The 21180-nt window shown below is 33.3% G+C and overlaps 1 pseudogene across 1 annotated transcript; it reads right to left on the reverse strand.

The window, feature by feature from the left end:
- Positions 1-8580: 8580 nt before the first annotated feature.
- On the reverse strand, positions 8581-18865 carry LOC149485972 (putative fatty acyl-CoA reductase CG5065; annotated as a pseudogene). The gene is made up of 7 exons (XR_016316014.1): positions 18835-18865; positions 17353-17444; positions 16242-16437; positions 14118-14316; positions 11359-11597; positions 10012-10270; positions 8581-9395 (listed from the first exon to the last, which is right to left on the reverse strand). The product of XR_016316014.1 is annotated as a putative fatty acyl-CoA reductase CG5065 (transcript).
- Between the last annotated feature and the right edge of the window lie 2315 nt (positions 18866-21180).

Here is a 21180-nt window from a genome sequence, read left to right on the forward strand (position 1 = left end):
CAAAACTTAGAACTCAACTCATCGGAAAATTTAAAACTCATTATTCATTCAGATCGCACACCACAGACAGCACACAGAGGTAGATTTAATGCTCCTAATGTAAACGAGGTAGCCGTTCTTTTGGTCGATGAAGAAAAGGGCCCCCGAGATATAGTTTTGCACAGTAAAGATGGACAGTTAAGAAGAGTTTCAGAATTACACCGCTCATATGACCCCCTACAATATCCTATAATGTTTATAAGAGGAGAAGATGGTTATTATCTAACCATCCCACAACAAGGTACAGCGCGGAACAAAAATGTTACATCTATGCAATTTTACGCATATAGATTGATGTTAAGAGAAAATTCTTTAAATATATTACATTATTATAGAGATTTATTTAGCCAATACTGTGTGGATATGATGGCCAAAATGATTTCCAAAAGATTAAATTTTATTTCTCGGAATCAACAACAACTCAGAGCTGACGATTACATCCATCTTAGAGATGCTTTAAACCAAGACGCGAATGTTGACCCATCAAATATTGGTCAACATATAATATTACCGTCATCTTTTACAGGTTCTCCCCGTTATTTACATGAAAAAACACAGGACGCTATGACCTACGTCAGAAATTACGGGAGACCTGACTTATTCGTCACATTTACTTGCAACCCGGAATGGGATGAAATTAAAGCGTTGCTGTTACCAGGTCAACGGTCCTTCGACCGACATGATATTATAGCGAGAGTGTTTCATTTAAAGATGAAAAAATTCATCAAACTTTTCACCAAAACCGAAATATTCGGTAAAGTAAGATGCCATATGGCAAGTGTAGAGTGGCAAAAGCGCGGCCTACCACATTGCCATTTGTTGTTCTGGCTGGAAAGAAAAATACAGCCAGACGAAATTGATAATATTATAGTTGCCGAGGTACCTGACCCACAAATTGATCCCGGATTGTTCGATATTGTAACGAAAAATATGGTGCATGGACCGTGCGGAGAGCAGAACTTAACGGCTCCATGTATGAGGAACGGTATCTGCACTAAAAAATACCCACGACGTTTCGTTATGGATACCCAGACGGGAGAAGATGGTTATCCAGTATATCGTCGCCGTGACACGGAAAATGGAGGTCGGAGCGCTACATTGAACATTAGGGGAAGTAGGGTCACCATAGATAATAGGTGGATTGTCCCTTATTCCCCACTGTTATGTAAAAGTTTCAACGCTCATATCAATGTTGAATATTGCCATTCGGTCCAAGCTATAAAATATATTTGCAAATATATTAATAAAGGATCAGATCAAGCTACGTTCAGCGTTAGAAATCCAAACAATGAAGTACAAAACTATTTAAATGGCCGCTATATTAGTACATCTGAAGCTGTATGGAGACTTTTAGAATTTCCAATTCACGACCGGTACCCTACTGTCGTGCATTTAGTTGTTCATCTAGACAATGGTCAGAGGGTCTACTTTACACCAGGGAAAGCTCAACAAGTAGCTCAAAACCCACGTAAAACGACTTTGCTGGCGTTTTTTGATCTGTGTCTTGAAGATGAATTCGCTAAAACCCTACTTTACCACGAAGTCCCTCAATACTATACTTGGGCTAATAATAAATTTACAAGAAGGAGGCGTGGTGAAGATGTAGTTGGCCATCCGGGGATAAAAAAAGATGCCGCTTTAGGTAGAGTTTACGGGGTACATCCCTCTCAATCAGAATGTTTTTATCTCCGAATTCTGCTACATCACGTACGCGGTCCGACCTCCTTCGAATATCTCAAAACTATAAATGGTATTGTCAAGGAGACGTTTCAAGCAGTTTGCCGCGATTTAGGTTTACTTGAAAATGATGACCACTAGAACTATGCCCTAAGGGAAGCTTCGTTTTCTGATAGTCCTAAAAATCTGAGAGAGCTGTTTGTAATCATTCTTTTGTTTTGTCACCCATCGGAACCATTGCAGTTGTGGGATAGTTTTAAAAATCATTTATGCGAAGATATTAGACATAGAGTCAGGCAGGAAAACCAAGATTTTACTTTACCTTTCAGTGAAGATATTTATAATAAAGGTTTAATAGAAATAGAAAACAAACTGTTGCAATTAAATGATAAAAGTTTGAGTGATGTTGGATTACCTCCCTCAGTTCGTTCCCACCATAATACAGACATTACGTTAACACGTTATAATACAAATGAATTAACAGCATTTATCAATGACAATGTCTTAAAATTAGTTCCTGATCAAAAACATGCTTTTGACACAATAATAGACAGCGTAGACAACAATCGGGGGAATTTATTTTTTTTAGACGCTCCAGGAGGTACAGGCAAAACATTTCTTGCTAATTTGATTCTTGCTAAGATAAGACAGACAGGCAAAATAGCAATAGCAGTAGCTTCGTCAGGGATTGCTGCCACTCTTTTGTGTGAAGGTAAGACTGCACATTCCACATTTAAACTCCCACTGTCCGTCTCTTTGGAACAACAATCAACATGTTCTATCCGCAAGAATGGACCTCTTGGCAAACTATTACAAGATGCGTCATTAATAATTTGGGACGAATGCACTATGAGCCACAGAGCTCATGTGGAGGCTGTGGACCGATCTTTAAAAGACCTACGAAACTCTGCTGCTGTTATGGGTGGTATTACTTTTGTGTTTGCCGGAGACTTCAGACAGACCCTTCCAGTAATTAACAGAGGCACGCGGGCAGATATTATCAAAGCTTGCTTGAAATCGTCTCCACTTTGGGCATCGATTCAACATTTGAATTTGCGGACTAACATGAGAGCTCACCTCCGTGGAAACACTCAAAGCAATTTTCCAAAATTTGTTAAACTTGGTGAAGGCATTTTCCCGTCTCCGAATTTAAACACTTTTGAAGTTCTTTTAGATGAGTCTCTGGGCCAAATAGTTTATAGTTTAGAAAATTTGATAGATGCTGTTTACCCTGACATTGAAAATTTACTTGAAAAAGACTTTCATTGGCTGTGTTCTAGAGCAATAGTGTCTCCTCGGAATGAGACGGTCGATGAAATAAATAACATCATCACACAAAAAGTTCCCGGCCAGGTTAAACATTACAAATCGATAGATACAGTTTCTAATACAGAGGATGCCGTTCATTACCCACAGGAATTTTTAAATTCACTTAATCCTTCAGGACTACCGCCTCACAATTTATCATTAAAAGTTGGGACGCCAATCATGCTTTTGAGAAATTTAAGCCCACCAAACATGTGTAACGGGACGAGACTACTCATAAAAGAACTGAAAGACAACATAATTGTAGCGACTATTATAACTGGGCCTGCAACTGGTGAGATAGCTTATATTCCAAGGATACCAATGATACCCACGGATATACCTATACCTTTTAAAAGAATACAATTTCCGGTAAAAACTTCCTTTGCCTTGACCATTAATAAGTCTCAGGGCAGAACATTCAATTTAGTAGGGATTGACTTGCGTAAAAAATGTTTTACTCATGGACAATTGTATGTTGGCCTATCCCGAGTCGGAACTCCAGAACATCAAGTAATTTTGCTGCCACAAAACAAAACTACGACAAATGTTGTATATAGGGAAGTACTGAGACACTGAAGTTCTACAAATAAAACTTTTTCAAATGTTATAGGTACAAGAATTTTTATCAAAAATATTGAATCTCTGTTTTTTAACAATTTATACTGATCAGGTTCAAATCAACTGGACCGACTAAAGAAACCAAACTACTTGATGTCAATAATTTTTCAAAACCTGTAGAGTATTTTTAAATTTACTAATATAACATTTTACATAAATGGTGTTATGAATATAAATTAAAATCTGCATTGATTATTGATTAAATGACGCTGTGTATCTAATAATCTGAAAGGAATTCATCAAAAAATAAGAAAACTAGGTAAACTAAAATTTTCATGTGATTAAAAATTAAACCTATAGTCCGACCTATAGTAGACTTTTCACTGTCACGATATCGCTATCTATGCGGGTGAAACCGCAGGGCATTGCTAGTTATTTATATATAAAAATGAATCGCAAAATGTGTTGGTAAGCGCATAACTCGAGAACGGGTGGACCGATTTCGATAATTCTTTTTTTATTATATTCCTTGAAGTACGAGGATGGTTCTTATGTAGAGAAAACGTAAATATGTACCACGGGCGAAGCCGGGGCCGACTGCTAGTTATTTATAAAAACGATTATTTATCGAAACACTACAAGGCGGTTAAGGATTTACGGGATAATTTTTTTTCTTGCATTACGGATTTAGCTAAGTCACAAAGTATATATAATATAACTATTTTGAGGACCAAGGAAACACCATAGGTACCTGCTGCGCTAAAGCTTAATAAAAAAATGTTGCAGTAAACGAAGACTGCTGCAGGTATATCGCTCGCTTCTCGCAGTAAAGCGTTTAAAAACAGTAAATAAACTTTAATTTCTAACGGCCTACTGTCATAAAAGCCAATAGACATTAGGACCTTAATAAGGCGGTCTCGATCGACGAACTTGTAAGAAAATTAGACCATTACAAGAAAGTACTTGAAAATCTTTTCCCCAACAGGTATTCCTATAGCCGAAGTGTATGACAGATGGGGTCCAGGTGAACCCAATAATGCCGGTGGTAAGGAAAGCTGTGTTATATTGCGTAGAGACGGCACTCTCAACGACGACCAGTGCAGTAGATCCTACCCATATACAGGGTGTACCAAAAAGTAGTGATGAACGGAAGCTGAGAGGTAGAGGACCTAGAGGGCTATCCGAATCACCCCCATGTATGTTATGCGATTTTTCGTATTTTCGGAGTTATGACGTTTTTTTCAATTTTTCACCTATCGCCGAGTACGATGATATTTTCACTCATGCTGACGTCAATGATTGCGGAACATGCTTGATTTTTTTTGTGTGCTAAGCTGAAAGATAGGCCAATTCTGTATAGCAACATTTACTATCGTTAGATCTTTGAATGGAATAAAAAAAAAGAATTAAATGGCAAGAAAGATAAAATTACCCAGTATGTTCACCACTTCAAGGGCCCGTAAAAAAATAAAATCACATAAAAAAAGTTTTCCGTTTGACTTTTAAAAACTTGCTCTATCTATCAGATAGCTACCCTGAAAATTTCATTTAATTATTCAGAAGGCTTCAATCGAAAAATTTAAATCTAAATGTGGTAAGTGCAAAAATTGAATTAACATAATGATCATTAAAACCAATAAATAGGTGTTTAATTACCAGAAATTTTTAAAATAACCCCGCTGTTGCTCAATGCAAGTGCGACATCACCGTAAAAAGTTGTCTTTCAAATGTCTGAATGCCCTTTTATCATTTTTAATGGTTTTTTCTGCTACTACGAATTTCCGGGTTATTTCGTCCAAATTGTGGCATTCTCTCAAGTAGCCGAGGTCTTTTTAGTATTCCCATTGAAACAAATCAATGGGGTTTAGGTCGAGGGACCGTGGAGGCCAGGCTTTAAGGCAGGCGTCACCGGCGCATGCGCAGGCTGCAACGACCAATCCATCTTTCAGGGTATCTTTGCCCTTTAGCCTGGCCTGCACGGTCCCCGGACATAAACCCTATTGATTTTTTTCCGTGGGGATACTACAAAGACGAGAGACTGCCACTATTTGGACGAAATAACCCGGAAATTCATAGTAGCAGAAGAAACCATTAAAAATGATAAAAGGGCATTCAGACATTTAAAAGACAACTTTTTACGGTGATGTCGCACTTGCATTGAGCAACAGCGGGGTTATTTTAAAAATTTCTGGTAATTAAACACCTATTTATTGGTTTTAATGATCATCATGTTAATTCAATTTTTGCACTTACCACATTTAGATTTAAATTTTTCGATTGAAGCCTTCTGAATAATTAAATGAAATTTTCAGGGTAGCTATTTGATAGATAGAGCAAGTTTTTAAAAGTCAAATGGAAAACTTTTTTTATGTGATTTTAATTATTTACGGGCCCTTGAAGTGGTGAACATACTGGGTCATTTTATCTTTCTTGCCATTTAATTCTTTTTTTTTATTCCATTCAAAGATCTAACGATAGTAAATGTTACTATACTGAATTGGCCTATCTTTCAGCTTAGCACACAAAAAAAATCAAGCATGTTCCGCAATCATTGACGTCAGCATGAGTGAAAATATCATCGTACTCGGCGATAGGTGAAAAATTGAAAAACGTCATAACTCCGAAAATACGAAAAATCGCATAACATACATGGGGGTGATTCGGATAGCCCTCTAGGTCCTCTACCTCTCAGCTTCCGTTCATCACTACTTTTTGGTACACCCTGTATTTGCAAGAAGACTTTGGGGTCTCTTGAATGGAACAACGTTTGCGACATACCTGATACCAGTGAGTATAGTAGATATAAGAGGCTTATAAAACGTTCAACGTTGGGGAACACTCAGGAGTCAATTGCGTGTTAATTCATACAAGTCTTAATTAAATGAGTTCCCTGTTAGTGTCCTTCTCGACTCATTAACGGGGGAATGCCCAAAATGACTGGAAACCCCACATGAAAAAATCTGGATATACCAAAGTTTATCTTCCTATCTGATCTATCTTTAACTTTTCCACTTTCCAGTATCCAAAGACCATAGTAATAATAATGTATGTTTGTTATTGCATGATACGTAAGTTCATAAAAATCGATGCCCTTCAATTTCAATGTATAAAATGTAGTCTATGTTCACCAATTAGAACGACAAGGAGGTAAGTTCTTTGATTACCTGTAAAGTCCGTTAGTTATTATTTTTTTTTTATATGTTTGAAAATTAAAATATTTTTTCTTCATTCATTAATTATTCCATACAAAAATTCGAGATTATTTAAAATACAAAAGATATGTAAAAGTGTAATGTATGATAAATAAATAGATATAAAAATGATTTCCAGAATATGAATACAGTGAAAAGCTGGGCAGATGCTATAAGTTCCATTCGACTCCTATGAACTGGACGGAGGCGTATGTCGTTTGCAGCGCAGAACAGTCATATTTAGCCATCATAGATACTCAAGAAGAAGCTGATCATTTAGCAAACATAACAAATAATGCTAATAAAGACGTAGGCGGCGACTTTCTGAAGGGCGCCGTACATTTAGGTTTTGTTCAAAAAAATGAATGGCGATCAATAAAAGGTAAAAAGTTTTAAGTGTGTTCAAAGAGTAAAGAAATAAAACTAAATATTAAATACTATTAGTTAATTATTATTTTCAATGGCTATTATAAGTAGTAAATAATATTCGTGAAAATTGTCTAATCATTAATCTTGTATAGGTGCAAGTATAACACGGAGAAGAGAAATTACCACTTCTCTTTTTAATCAACTTTAATTTGTTTAATATACAATTTATTCTGCATATTTTATCTTAATTTATTTACATAAAATTCTCAAGACAATAGTAAACTCCACATATTTTTTTATTCTCATTTATATTTGTTAGTTCGCGGTAAATTGTAATTCCTAAGAAAATCGTGTAAAAAAATGGCGATTGGAAAAACCACTCAGACCTTTGTTATTGGCCGTAATAATATACCAACAGCAGTAACAACATGTTTTTAAATAGTCATGAAGTTAAGAATTATATTGATTTTTCAGGTATGCCATTCAAATCTCTGGGATACACCAGATGGGGAAATGGCCAGCCAGATGGCGGGGAGAGAGAGAAATGTGGATCAATGTTCTTTAACGGCAAACTAAATGACATAAACTGTAATGTAAAATGCTTCTTCATATGCGAGCATGAAATATCCTTCCTTGAATCTGCGATCAATCCGAGGTTTGGAGATTATACTACTATAAATAGTGTACTATAGTGTCTATACTACTATAGAATAGGTTATTTATTTATAAATTCTAATACTCAATAAAAGCTTTGTGTTCATTACATTGTCCGTTATTTTGTGTATTGTTATATTGTTATGAAGTTCAGTATCAAATGATTTATAATTTCAAGTCAACATGTTTCCAAATTTATAAGCGTAATCACATAACTGATATCAAAATGTTTACTCATTTTATATACTATATGTGTCCCGTGGTTTTACCCACATACCTCCGCTCCTATTGGACGTAGCGTGTTGATACTATCTTCTGTCCGTCATTTTAATAACGGACCCGTAGATTAGCACGTACAAACAAATAGTTCAGCAATCAACAAGTATAGATAATAATCTAAATCTGTCACATGTTTATGGTATTTATTATAATTGTTTTATTATAAATGGTGCTGCATCTGACATATTATAAAGATAACTTATATATAAGTTTTCAAAGAACTATGGATACTACTGGTTAAACGTAACATTACATAAAAAAAACTAATCCAGAAGTCGATTCCTTGAATGAGTACATACAACAACATAATACAACTTAGTAAAAGCAAGTCATTATTTAAAAATATATAAGTAGGTACTAAAAATAAATATTTTCATATTTACAATAATATTGGTTCCTTGCTTGCGCAAATAAAATAAATCGCGTTAATTTCTTTATTTATATGTATATTGATACAAATCATGAAATACAGTAATAGTAAAGGCTATGGTTAATAAAACACTAGTCAAAAATAAATCCATCCTTTGTAGGTACCTATAATATATTTATTCAACAACGTATACAATATCATTATTTATAAAAGACCTATATAGAACTTACAATGATAACCTTTGCTATGATAACGATACAGTGCAAAGTAAACATTAAGTGAATCAAATACTTAAAACAGTCTTAAATTTATATTAAATTTGTTATTTTATTTAAAGCTTCCTTAGACACCATTTAGACCGTATTATGAAGTACTCTCATAAGAGATCTGACACAACCTCCCACCGTTATAATTCATTTTTGGACACACGTATATCTGAAGAGATTACACGCTTACTAAAAAGTTATTAGTCATAATATTAATTCATCTTATTGCATATCTTCTATTCTTCTACATTTTCAGGCAAATTACTTCGTTCTTTTTTTAAATTAACCGACTTTTATATTTCAAACATCTAGAGAACCCGAAGGCAATGAGAAATTTTAAAGTTGAATGTTATAAAACTAATTTTCGAATTCAACCGAAAGGAAATTTCAATGATACGAAAATTAGTTTAAACAAAATATTTCATTCCAATTCCATTTAAGTAAAGTCTTTTAACACATAAAGCTTGTTTTATTATAAAATTGCGATATCGCGATGCATAATTTGTGTAATCATATTTACGGTATTACTGTTGACCAAAAACTGCCTTTCCAACTAATGGAAGATATTTAACAAACGGACCTCCAAAGGACAACAATACTCGAAGTGGTTCGAACAATAGAACTAACCAGTACAATATTAGAAGATAGAAAAATGCAGAAACAATCAGGTCCAACACAAATAATCTGAAAAAAGATGTCAGAATTAATTATAGAAAAATAATAATCCGTGCGAATAATTATGTTTTATTCAACTATTTCACACGATAAATCACATAAGGAATACCTTCGCTTTAAGTCTTATAAGTAATGTATATTCTCATTTCTCAATGAAACATAAGCCATGAAAAGTGTACAAATCTCAAGGCAGTCATAGTTATTTTAATTGGTTCTTATTCTATTATAACAAAAACTTGCATTTACCATAGAATTATTTAAGTCGCAGGAATGGAAACCATTTATTTAATCAAATACCTTCAGTATGAACAAAATTATCTTAATTTTACATAATATATTTCTTAGAATATAACAAGAAAGAGCATGCACTGTTAATGGATGAAAATTAATTTGTTCATAATAATTTATCTATCTATTAAATGCAATTGCGATATACACTATTAAGGATATCACAGATGTGGTGTATTAAGATCGATGAAAGGAACAAATTACGTAAATACTTAAGTACTATAATTTTTGTATTTGATAAATTCTTAAAACTCTACCTCTACCTACATACTTAATCTATAATCATATTATTATTTATTAATAAAAATGCGTTACAGTTTAATATCTTTGTACTTACATATTATTCTGCATCCGGGCCTTCGGAAGATTTTCCAATTTTTCCCTCAGGCAGAACAGCTTGCCTCCAATCATACAGCTTTCAATGTACGGTTCGATTTTAATAATCGTAAGGTCCATAGGGAATAATGCTAAGATCGATCGGATTTAATTTCTTCGGTAGCTCCTTGAAATTGTTTGTGTCAAACCACCATTCGCGGGTGGTAAAGTATTGTAAGACTTCTAAACCGACTGAAATTCTCTTTTGTATCCGCACCATGCTAAAATAATAAGAAAAAAAAATATCATTATTCAAGCTAATTTTTATAAGCGTAGTATATATCTACTGACTGTATCAATACTGAATGACCATCATATTTTTATAAGAATATATGTATAAAGAATTATAGGATACTAGATTTCCGCCCGCGGCTTCGCCCGCGTTTTCAAAGGAAAACCCGCATAGTTCCCGTTCCCGTGGGATTTCCGGGATAAAACCTATCCTATGTGTTATTCTGATGTATAAGCTATATTGTGGTAAAGTTTTATTCAAATCCATTCAGTAGTTTTTACGTGAAAGAGTAACAAACATCCATACAAACTTTCGCCTTTATAATAGTAAAATAGGATAACGTTAGGATATATAACGTTTAACGCTTTGTTTAGGTCACGGTTTTTTGGTTATTTGCTTATGCGTAGGAATATTATAATGTTAGCTGTAAAACGTGTTATTTTTGATTGAGGCATACCATCTTTTGTTTAACATTTAATATTAAGTTTTAAAATAAGTTATACAATTAATTGTCTTTTAGATTAGTCATTTCATTTTCTTCATTAAAAACTTCCTTTGATTTTTTAATGAGTTAAAATTTTCCTTTTTTTTTAATTTTCGAGACGTTAAGATAACACGTTTCATTTTGTTTTAGGAAGTGATGGCGGCCGTTAGATCGATGAAATAACATATCGTCAAATATGTCGGGAAGCAATGTTTGCCCGAATGTGATATCTACGTTCCATATCATTATACATATCCAAATAAATACTCTAAGATCTCTATTTTATATTGAAATAAACTATTGAAGTTTGATCTCCTTTTTAATTTCCATTTGGTATGTTTTTTGCAACAAGTTGTTTCTATACAATCATTTTAACTTCAGCACGCAACAGAACTAATTTAATTCTACTTCAGCACGAAATTGAGCTTTTGAAATATTAAAATATTCTGATTTGAAAAAGCTCCTTTCATCTTTCTTGTTAACCGCTATCACAAAAAAAATTGACGACCCATCTAAATTTAAACGTAAGTACCACATGAATAAATTTTAGCCAAATTAAACTCTATTGCATAGAACATAAGGATTATACTCACAAGCGTTTCTGTCCAAAAATGAGCATGAGGAAGTCGATAAAATACGCCGGCAGTATATGGTAGAAAAGCACACACAACTCGTGTATATATTTATTGTGACGTATGTTCCCATTGGGGTACCATAGTGGCCCTTCAAAGGATACCTGCGGACTGTAGCTTTGCCAACGTCTAATACCTCTTTCCATGTGTCATTTCTATCATCGCCTGATGTTAAATTAAAGACTGGGATTTCTTCTGATCTGAAATAAAAAAAAATAATAAAAAAAGTTTTTTATTTTTTATTTTAGGAAGGAAGTTAGTTACGAGACAAAAATTACGAGATGATCTCATTTTGTACAGTATTATTACATTATAAATAAATTATATAACAATCTATACCAAAATGCAGGGGACATACATATAAACTTTTTCGCCATGTCAGTTATTGTATTCACAACTAACTCATACAATGAGCGAGCCAACTGGTTTTGAAATTCTTGGTACCTACAAGCTTAACAATTAGATGATCACTTATAATTTAATCTCATTTTGATTTTCCTTGTTCAAACACGTAAGACTAAAATGAGCGATTATTCACCATATTGTATAATACTATTTTAGAAAATCACTTATTTTAAGATTGGATGGTTCGATATTATTGTACGTGTATAACCTAACTAGGTACAATGTTTTAATCGTAGTTTGTTACATTACTAAGCGGAGCGGACGGAGCTAACTAAATCTTATGCTAAAATTATACTTCCTTATAGTATAGGATCCCGCTATACAACGACCTTCACCGAGATGCTTATTTAATGAGACGTATTTTTTATGTTATTAAATATGCCAATAAATATATCCTATATGGGTTGCCTAACAAATTTCAGTCCAGAGTATATTTAATTAATAATTTAAATTTTTTTTTTTAAACATTGCACCGCGCCGGTGTGATTATTAAATAAATTTGATACCAATCGAAAGTTTGAAGCCCATAGAATATGCAAACGTTAGGTTGCCTATTTTTTTCCGGTCACAACCACGGGTTGCCAGGTGTAAACAGGTAAATATATACTAGCATTTTGCTACGGTCTGATTATTGAATCAAACTTAGATAAAATGAAAGATTATTTCATAAGGAACACGGTGGTATAGGGTTGCCTGCGAAAAATCAGTCCCGAATTACGGTTGTCGAATTTTAAATAATAAAATATCGCACAACATTACTCGTTTCATCCTCAGCAACTGTAGCACAGGAATCGACACTAGGATTCAACTGTTGTGGTTCTTCTTCAGTAGTAGATACATCGGTATGCTTCTAAAAAAAAAACAATTTTTGCGATTAAATGAAAATGTTTGATTATAAATTTTAAAAAATTTTTGATAAGAATAGTTGATTTAAAACATCCTCATTTAATTATTCCAAAAAAAAAAGGAAATCAGAACATTTTCTTGTTCAATTTTCAACTACCGTTTTTTAAGTAAATTACAAAAAAAAATATGTGTGTCGAAAATTAACAAAACCATAAGTGAGTTTTACTAGCAATTACTTCAACATGACAAAAATAATATAGAAGATGTATTATTAGCTTAGATAATTTTAAAGATTCAATTATTATGTACTTACTGGATATCTTCTTATATATAAAAATGAATCGCAAAATGTGTTGGTAAGCGCATAACTCGAGAACGGCTGAACCGATTTCGATAATTCTTTTTTTATTATATTCCTTGAAGTACGAGGATGGTTCTTATGTAGAGAAAACGTAAACATGTACCACGGGCGAAGCCGGGGCGGACCGCTAGTTCAGCGATAAATTTAAGAAATTCTTCGTTATATTTTTTTATTCAAAACAGTCACTTTTTTGTAGCACGTGGTATGATAACCTACAAATTGGAGTGACGCACTGGATAGCTCAACAAAATTTTATTTAATTTTTTTTTTTACGAAAAGCTAATTTTAATGCACAGTTTTCAAAAGTTTCATCATCAAAATCAATTATTCCGATATTCGATATTTTATTATTTAAAATTCGACAACTGTAATTCGGGACTGATTTTTCGCAGGCAACCCTATACCACCGTGTTCCTTATGAAATAATCTTTCATTTTATCTAAGTTTGATTCAATAATCAGACCGTAGCAAAATGCTAGTACCTATAGATTTACCTGTTTACACCTGGCAACCCGTGGTTGTGACCGGAAAAAAATAGGCAACCTAACGTTTGCATATTCTATGGGCTTCAAACTTTCGATTGGTATCAAATTTATTTAATAATCACACCGGTGCAATGTTTAAAAAAAAAATTAAATTATTAATTAAAAATACTCTGGACTGAAATTTGTTAGGCAACCCATATAGGATATATTTATTGGCATATTTAATAACATAAAAAATACGTCTCATTAAATAAGCATCTCGGTGAAGGTCGTTGTATAGCGGGATCTTAGACTATTATAACATGTGATTATTTATAGTGGGAACATAAATACGCAATGTTGCATTGTTTCACTGAAGGTGTGTAAGAAGACTCATTGGTTACTTGTAACATTTAAAAATATTTGATAAACATATTCTAGTGAAATACTTAATTAGCACAAGATTTACACTACTATGTATTATGAACGCATTACGCAACCGTAATCTATACCAATAAATAAACACAGGTTTATTTATTGGTATAGATGTGTATGTATGACAGACATGATATCTGATTTTTAAACTTGTAATTATTTTTGGCAATGAACAGCTTTTTTTCTTTCATTAAATATATTTTTCTTACCTTTCATCCTTAGTATTCATATAATACGGGATGACGACAAGCGCGTTGATAGCAATATCAACCGGTATGACCTCAGCATGGTAATGTCCATAGCAATGCATGGAACGTATTACTCCCTTGCCAGCACCTATCATAAGGCCTATGGGACCGTTGAGGTTATCCACCCAGCCTGGTACAGGGTCCTGATGAGATGGGGTCACTGAAAAAACAGTATAGAACTTCGTTAGGGAAATATAAATAAAATATAAATAGGATAAAAGAAACAAAATAAACAAGAAACTAAATACAATAAGAGAGGAAAATTACAAGACAGGAATAGAAAATAGTTTAAAATAAAGTTGCACAAGTATATGTATCAAAACGGAATATTTCTCAATATGAATGTGACATGTCGTAGTCTTGACTTATAACTTTATAAGTATATGATTTATTGAATGAATGTATTGTAATTAATCCGTCAGTCCTCGGATCACAGACACAATAGAAAATCTATGGTGTCTCGGCCCGATCGGGCCGCTCGGTGGTCAATGGGTTAATGTATTGAATGTATTCCTCGAGTTCAGAATCAAGGCTAATCTAGCCTTAACATTCATAAATTTTGTAGCACAGATATTTTATAAATAATGACAATGATTACCTTGAGATTTTAAAGAAAAATACAGAATTGTCAATTCAACGCAATATCATCATCCCTATTAGCGACAACAATCGAGATAAAAAAAATTAGCTTGGTAGTAATCAATAGTAAAATATCTGGGATCCTGGACCATAGTCCTACATATAAGTATTTAAGAAAATGACAAAATTACATATTCTGAATCTGCACAAAAGTGTACTTTAGACTGTCACGATTATACATATATACAGGTTTCTTACGTCACGTAATTACCTACTTCGTTTTAGAATCTAATCTTTATATAACTCTTCCAAGGCATTACGCACGTACCTAGTTGAAATATTGAAATTAATATAATTAATTATAAAATTTGTTCCGAGAATAATTGTTATTACTGGGATTGATTCATTCGTAATCTATATGTACTTAATATTATGAAGCTGAGAGTTTGTTTGTTTAAACGCGCTAATCTCAGCAACTATAACTGGTCCAATTTGAAATATTCTTTCGGTGTTAGATAGCCCATTTATCGAGGAATGCTATAGGCCATATATCATCACGCTAAGATTAACAGGAGCGGAGCCACGCGGGTGAAACCGCAGGGCGCAGCTAGTAATGAATATATGGATAAAATAAAAATTCGTATATATGTATTCTTACAAAATGTTTTAGAGGTCAAAACATTAAACTCTGGCACAATGCATGAGCAAAAACAACAGTAATGTCGTGTTAAACACAATGTTCAATTATGCATAACCGAGCGAAAAACGTTGTTATTACGTTATTAATAATTTAGTTAGAACCAATATTAATTTATGTTTATACATTGTGGTCATTTATTGCTTTGGGAACTACAAAATATTATGATATAACTACTTTATAACAAAAAATTTACAATTAAACATAAACCCTCCAGCATTTTTAAAGTTGGTTAAAAACATCTGAGCAACACGTCTAGAATATACAATTTAATAGATATTATTGCAATAATCATCACTATCCAAAAGATATTAAATTTAAAAAAGTCAATAACATACATACATAAGTGTATTGCATAGGTTAAAAATCTATTCACGCAACTCTATTACCTAGATAATTATAACGAACAAATTGTTACGAATACACATTCCGAATTCGTAACAATTCTTACACAAAGAACTTTCCTTAAAATCTGTTCTGTACAACCCTCTTTAATTTGTAAATAAACTATTGAAATGAGACGTTTCACCCCAGTAAAAATTAGCCTATGTCGCTGTCTATCTCCAAAATAATGAAACACACGTCTTTAGTATAAGTTATAATAAACTAGATGTGCTGCGCGGTTTCATCTGAAGACGAACCCGCGTGCAATATCAAGTATTCTTATAGCTTATGTGTTATTCAGACGTATTACCTATATTCCTGTAAAATTTCATCCAAATCCGTCCAGTAGATTTTACATGATAGGGCAACAAACATCCATACTTACAAACTTTCGCATTTATAATATTAGTTAAGATAACACCTACCTATACTCGGTCGTACAACAACAGCCGGTAAGTCCGGGTAAGACTCCCTAACCAGAGCTTCAGCCAACCGTTTAGAGTAAGTGTACGAGTTGGGGTGTTTCTGCATTAGTGAGGGAGCCAGTAAGTTCAGCTGATCGTCAGTCAGCCAGCTAGCAGCTTGGAGCACTGCGTGGGGATCCGCTGGGGGGTCGTGGACCTTGAAAAATACATTACCCGTCAACAAAACACGGACTAACTACTAAACTGAATCGTAAAACCATGGCTTTAGTAAAGTCATAATACAAAACCATAGACTATCTATAGTCTAAAGGTAAATTAGGTAAAACATTGCGCTCTCTGGTTTTACGATGGTTTAGATTTTAGTCGGTAGAGTTACGTCAATTTGTTGTTTAGAGGTTAGAGTCAGTTTAAACCAATAAAAACAAGTTTTAAATCACTGTTTCACAAGAAATTTATAGTCTGGGTTTAAACCAGGTCTATTTAAGTTTTTTTTATAATAAATCGGTAAATGATAATTGATAAGTAATCAATATATTTTAGTATTTGCTATACGTCTTGCAGAAGACCTTCACTTCATACAATGTAGTCACAACTTCTTTTGAATTTGTTTTGACTTTTCATTTATTTTCCTGACCTTCACCTTTCATGTAAATCAGTAGATAAGTAGTTACTCAAAAAATAAACTTAAGATAATTATTATAATATTTTTATAGTATGTGTTACAAATTGCAATAATTCGAGAACTTACAGATAATTTGGTTAACAACGGTATTATTTTTTTATTCTCACCATTGTCTCAGTCTCATATTTTTTATAATATATGATCATGTGCACACATTGTTTATTTTTTATTATACACACATTTTAAAACTATAAACCAATCAAAACAGTACACAAATAATAATCCTAATATATTTCGGTATGTACATTTTCAGAATCACTAATTCTAATCTCTTCCAACTTATATTATAGGTTATATAACTATTTAATAAGTATATATTGAAGAGAAATTACACTAAAGATAATATAATAGTTCCCAATCCACATACCGCACGCAGTAGACAGATGGACAAAGGAAACCAAATTTTTTATCTTCTTAGCCACGTCTAACACTCGCCGTGTCCCTCGAGTGTTCATTTCCAAGCCCTCTTTGAGAGGTGCTTCGAGACGCAATGTCGTTGCGAAGTGGAACACTATTGAAACCTGGAAAGTATATGTCTTATTGAGTAAAAATGTTTTTTGGCATTATGAAAGTATATAAGTAATAGTAGGTAATGTCATGCATTTAATGTATATTGCAAGGAAGCGATCCAATTTGGTGTTTTGACAACACTAGTACTCTTACATAGGGGTTAGTTACGAGGATGGTAAAATTGAGAGGGTGAAAATTTTATTAATCGCGATAATATAACACAGAATATAATTAACCTAAATCAAACTTAAAATAAGAGATAATTTTAAAGTGATTTAGTTGTTATTTAGTAACGAATTTTTCTTATTAATTATTGTAACTGGCAGCCTCGTGGCCAGTCCACTGATACCAGTGTGATTCGTGCAATGTCCATTAGAAAAAATAAACAATTGAGCTTCGTATACGCATACCGGTCGTGCGAAGCGGGCCCACAGCTGTTGTGTGCGCTCGCTTCCCGGCAGTTGGTTTCTGCTTGTTGTCTTCGATACTCCTTGCACTAGTTACACCTCCGCAGAGGAACGGCCTGTCCTCTAGAGTGCCACGTCACGTCGGATGTTACTGGAAGGCTGATATTACGAGATAAGAGCCCATTCCGTGTTCTTTTAAACACATTTTTGTATATTGTTTAGTATTTTTATTTTCCGCAGTGACTATTTCTTTCATCCTAATACTATTATTGCCTTAGTGAATCCTCTATTTTATAATTTAACTACAGTGGTGAAGAGAATTAGGTATAGGGAACAGACATGACGAATATGTTAAAATTTTAGAGAGACAACTTTTATAAAAGATAATATCTACAAAACAAACGATGAAAAGGTGTGTACAAAACGAGGAAATTTGTATGAAACATTGTTGTGCGAATTACATTTCCCGCAGCCGGAGGCCCCAAAAGAAAACTAGATTTACTTTATAACTACATTTATTAACTAAAGTGAGACTTTTACACCCATGTCTGCACGATGCAGACCGGAGTTAAAGAAGTTCAGCGACCATTTTTGAATTTTGTGAAAAAATGTTGCTGGAAGCTGGGGCTCATCTGCTCATCTGTGGTCCTCTATAAAGTATGTGTCGATCTGCGTCACATCGTGTACCAAATGGCCAAAATTAAGACTGCACCAACCAGAATTATGTATATAGGGATAGTGGTTTGATATATTACAGGATCATTTTCTATAGCGATAGGGGTTTGCATTAAAACTTGCTATTGGATTTTGTGCTAATCCTCCAAATTAACTGAGTTGAGAATTGCGTATCTTGTATATTATTTATTTCTAATTTCCTTGATATCTATATCGCTTATCTTCAGTGCCTGTTCCTTAATTTTGTCATTTACATTATAGATCTTGAAATTCTCCGACTCGTACATACATCCAGTAGGTATAGTTAATAAGAATGTACCTTGGAGTATCACGAAGTCCTCTTGTTGCATTTATAGTGAGGTTTTAGATGAGCGTGGTAAAGTTGTATGTAATGTCGTTCATCTAATTCTTGCGTCGTTTCTTTTGAGAGTGAAATAACGTCGTCTCGCAGGAACTATTTAAGGTTTGATTCTGAATCTGAATGAAGTCCTGAATACAGTCCGGCTTCGTCTGAATTTGATTGTTTTCCGATTCTCAGAGATACCAGATATTATACTTCGGGCATTCAGCCTCTATGTACAAGAATGAGTTACTGTTAGTTGCTATATAGGGATAGGAAGGGATGAGGGCCTGCCTATTCTTATTTGTAAAAATAACTAAATGAAATAAATCAAGAATATCTACTAGTAGAAACTAATGGAAATTTAAAAATTATTACTATTTGCTTATTCGAAAAGTAGTATCCAGGCTTAAGTATATTATAATATTCCCTATCTTTTAATTCTTATATTTGATTCTTATTATAAATCTTACCTAATTTCTTAATCATCTTCCTAACTGTTTCCATAACTAACATTGAATGATGATTAACTAACTTAATGTATCTAATAAGGTTATTGTCACTTAATTTTTTTTTAAGAATTGAATTAATATGAAATTAATTTTCTTTTGATTTTCCACTATCGGAGAAAGAATAGATGGCTGTTTTATCTCATTAACTACAATAGTTGATGATATAAACTGAATGCTGATTTTTTTGAAAAGCTTTAATGAAATTGTCATATTTTATAGAATCTTGTAATCCAAATTAATACCGGTACCGGTTTATACCTGTGATGATCGATCTTAATCTTCATAGTCAGTAAAGCTATTACAAGCATAGTGTGTAAAGTTCGGATCATATGTATTGTATAGTATATACCGATAAGGCGATTCACTATAATTGTAATACGAATAATTCTCGGAATAAAAGTCAGGGCCGTACTCAGGTGGGTATAATTCATGCATATTCGTTTCACGCATTTTCAAATTATTTTGTGTTAAAGGTAAAAAGTAAAAGTAACATGGTGACTGATGCCACTCATTGGTTTAGGGCCTTGATTTTTATTCCTATTAGGTAACCGAAAAACATTTCTACGGGGATTATATGCGGGTGATGTGGATTAGCTTGATAAATAGGGTTTTAAAGGTATATAGGGTTGTATATACCAAATAAGGTTTGTATGGTTTGCGACATGTAAGATGATGCAGAAAAATTAAATGCAGTACGTCCCTGGAATGGTGACGCTGCGCTATGGGTACGGGTTTCGAATTAAATTCTTTTATATCACTTTTACTAATGATTAAAATTATATTTATTCTGTAAATAAGATGCATTTAAATTCTAATGATTAAATTAAATTAAATTAAATAAAAAATTTATTGGTCACAATTTTTAAACGTTTTTTCAATTGAAATCGGCCGCATACATTGAATTCTTGAACCTAAGGGCTCCTATAAACCGCGAATAAAAGCTTGTAGAATTTTTTTTTTTATATAAAGTGTACTTTTTGCCTCTGTGATGGTTACAACCGATTCATGGTTACAACCGATGCCAAATCATTATATAGAGTGGTTTTGTCTTTTTGATCCTGAAATTATTTATTAATGGATTTTGAATGCCTACTCAATTTTGGGTATGTAATTTTATTTAATTTACCATTGATTAAGAAATTAGGCTATTCACTACCTTCAGCATTAACTTTATAATATAACTTTACAATCTAGTTAATCTAATTAATTTTAAACTAAATCTCTAATATTATTTAAAACTAGTCTACGAGCAGCCTAACTCAATGTAGTGCTCTTGGGAATTTGACTTTCACGGATGGAAAATCATGGAAAGGAAATTAGGACTAAAAATAGGTATAAACTAGTAAAAGGAAGCAACACAGAACTATTCTATGTACTTACCAATTAATCTGGTTACTTTTTGGGATCGATGTTTGATTTAGCCTCCAGGCCGCAGAAACCGTAGATTCTGGATCCTCAGCTCCGTAGCGATAGCAAGGTTCTATGCCACGTTTTTTGAGGATCCTACCGACTGCGCCAATTACATTTCCCGCAGCCGGAGGCCCCAAAAGAAAACTAGATTTACTTTATAACTACATTTATTAGCTAAAGTGAGACTTTTACACCCATGTCTGCACGATGCAGACCGGAGTTAAAGAATGAATTTATACATTTTAATAATTATAAAGACGTAAACTTGGATGCTAACTCAGGGAAATCGGACCCACATTCTATTCCCGTGCGAACGGCGTATTCAGCAGTTTCGTATGAAGGCAGGGCCGTAACTTGCGAATAAACTTACACCTCAATATAAAATATTATTGTCTTTCATTTT

The sequence above is a fragment of the Colias philodice genome, chromosome 9 (assembly GCF_061535455.1).
Source record: "Colias philodice isolate Cphi_HAF_F1 chromosome 9, ilColPhil1 Martin Lab GWU primary, whole genome shotgun sequence".
In the NCBI taxonomy this organism is placed as follows: domain Eukaryota; kingdom Metazoa; phylum Arthropoda; class Insecta; order Lepidoptera; family Pieridae; genus Colias; species Colias philodice.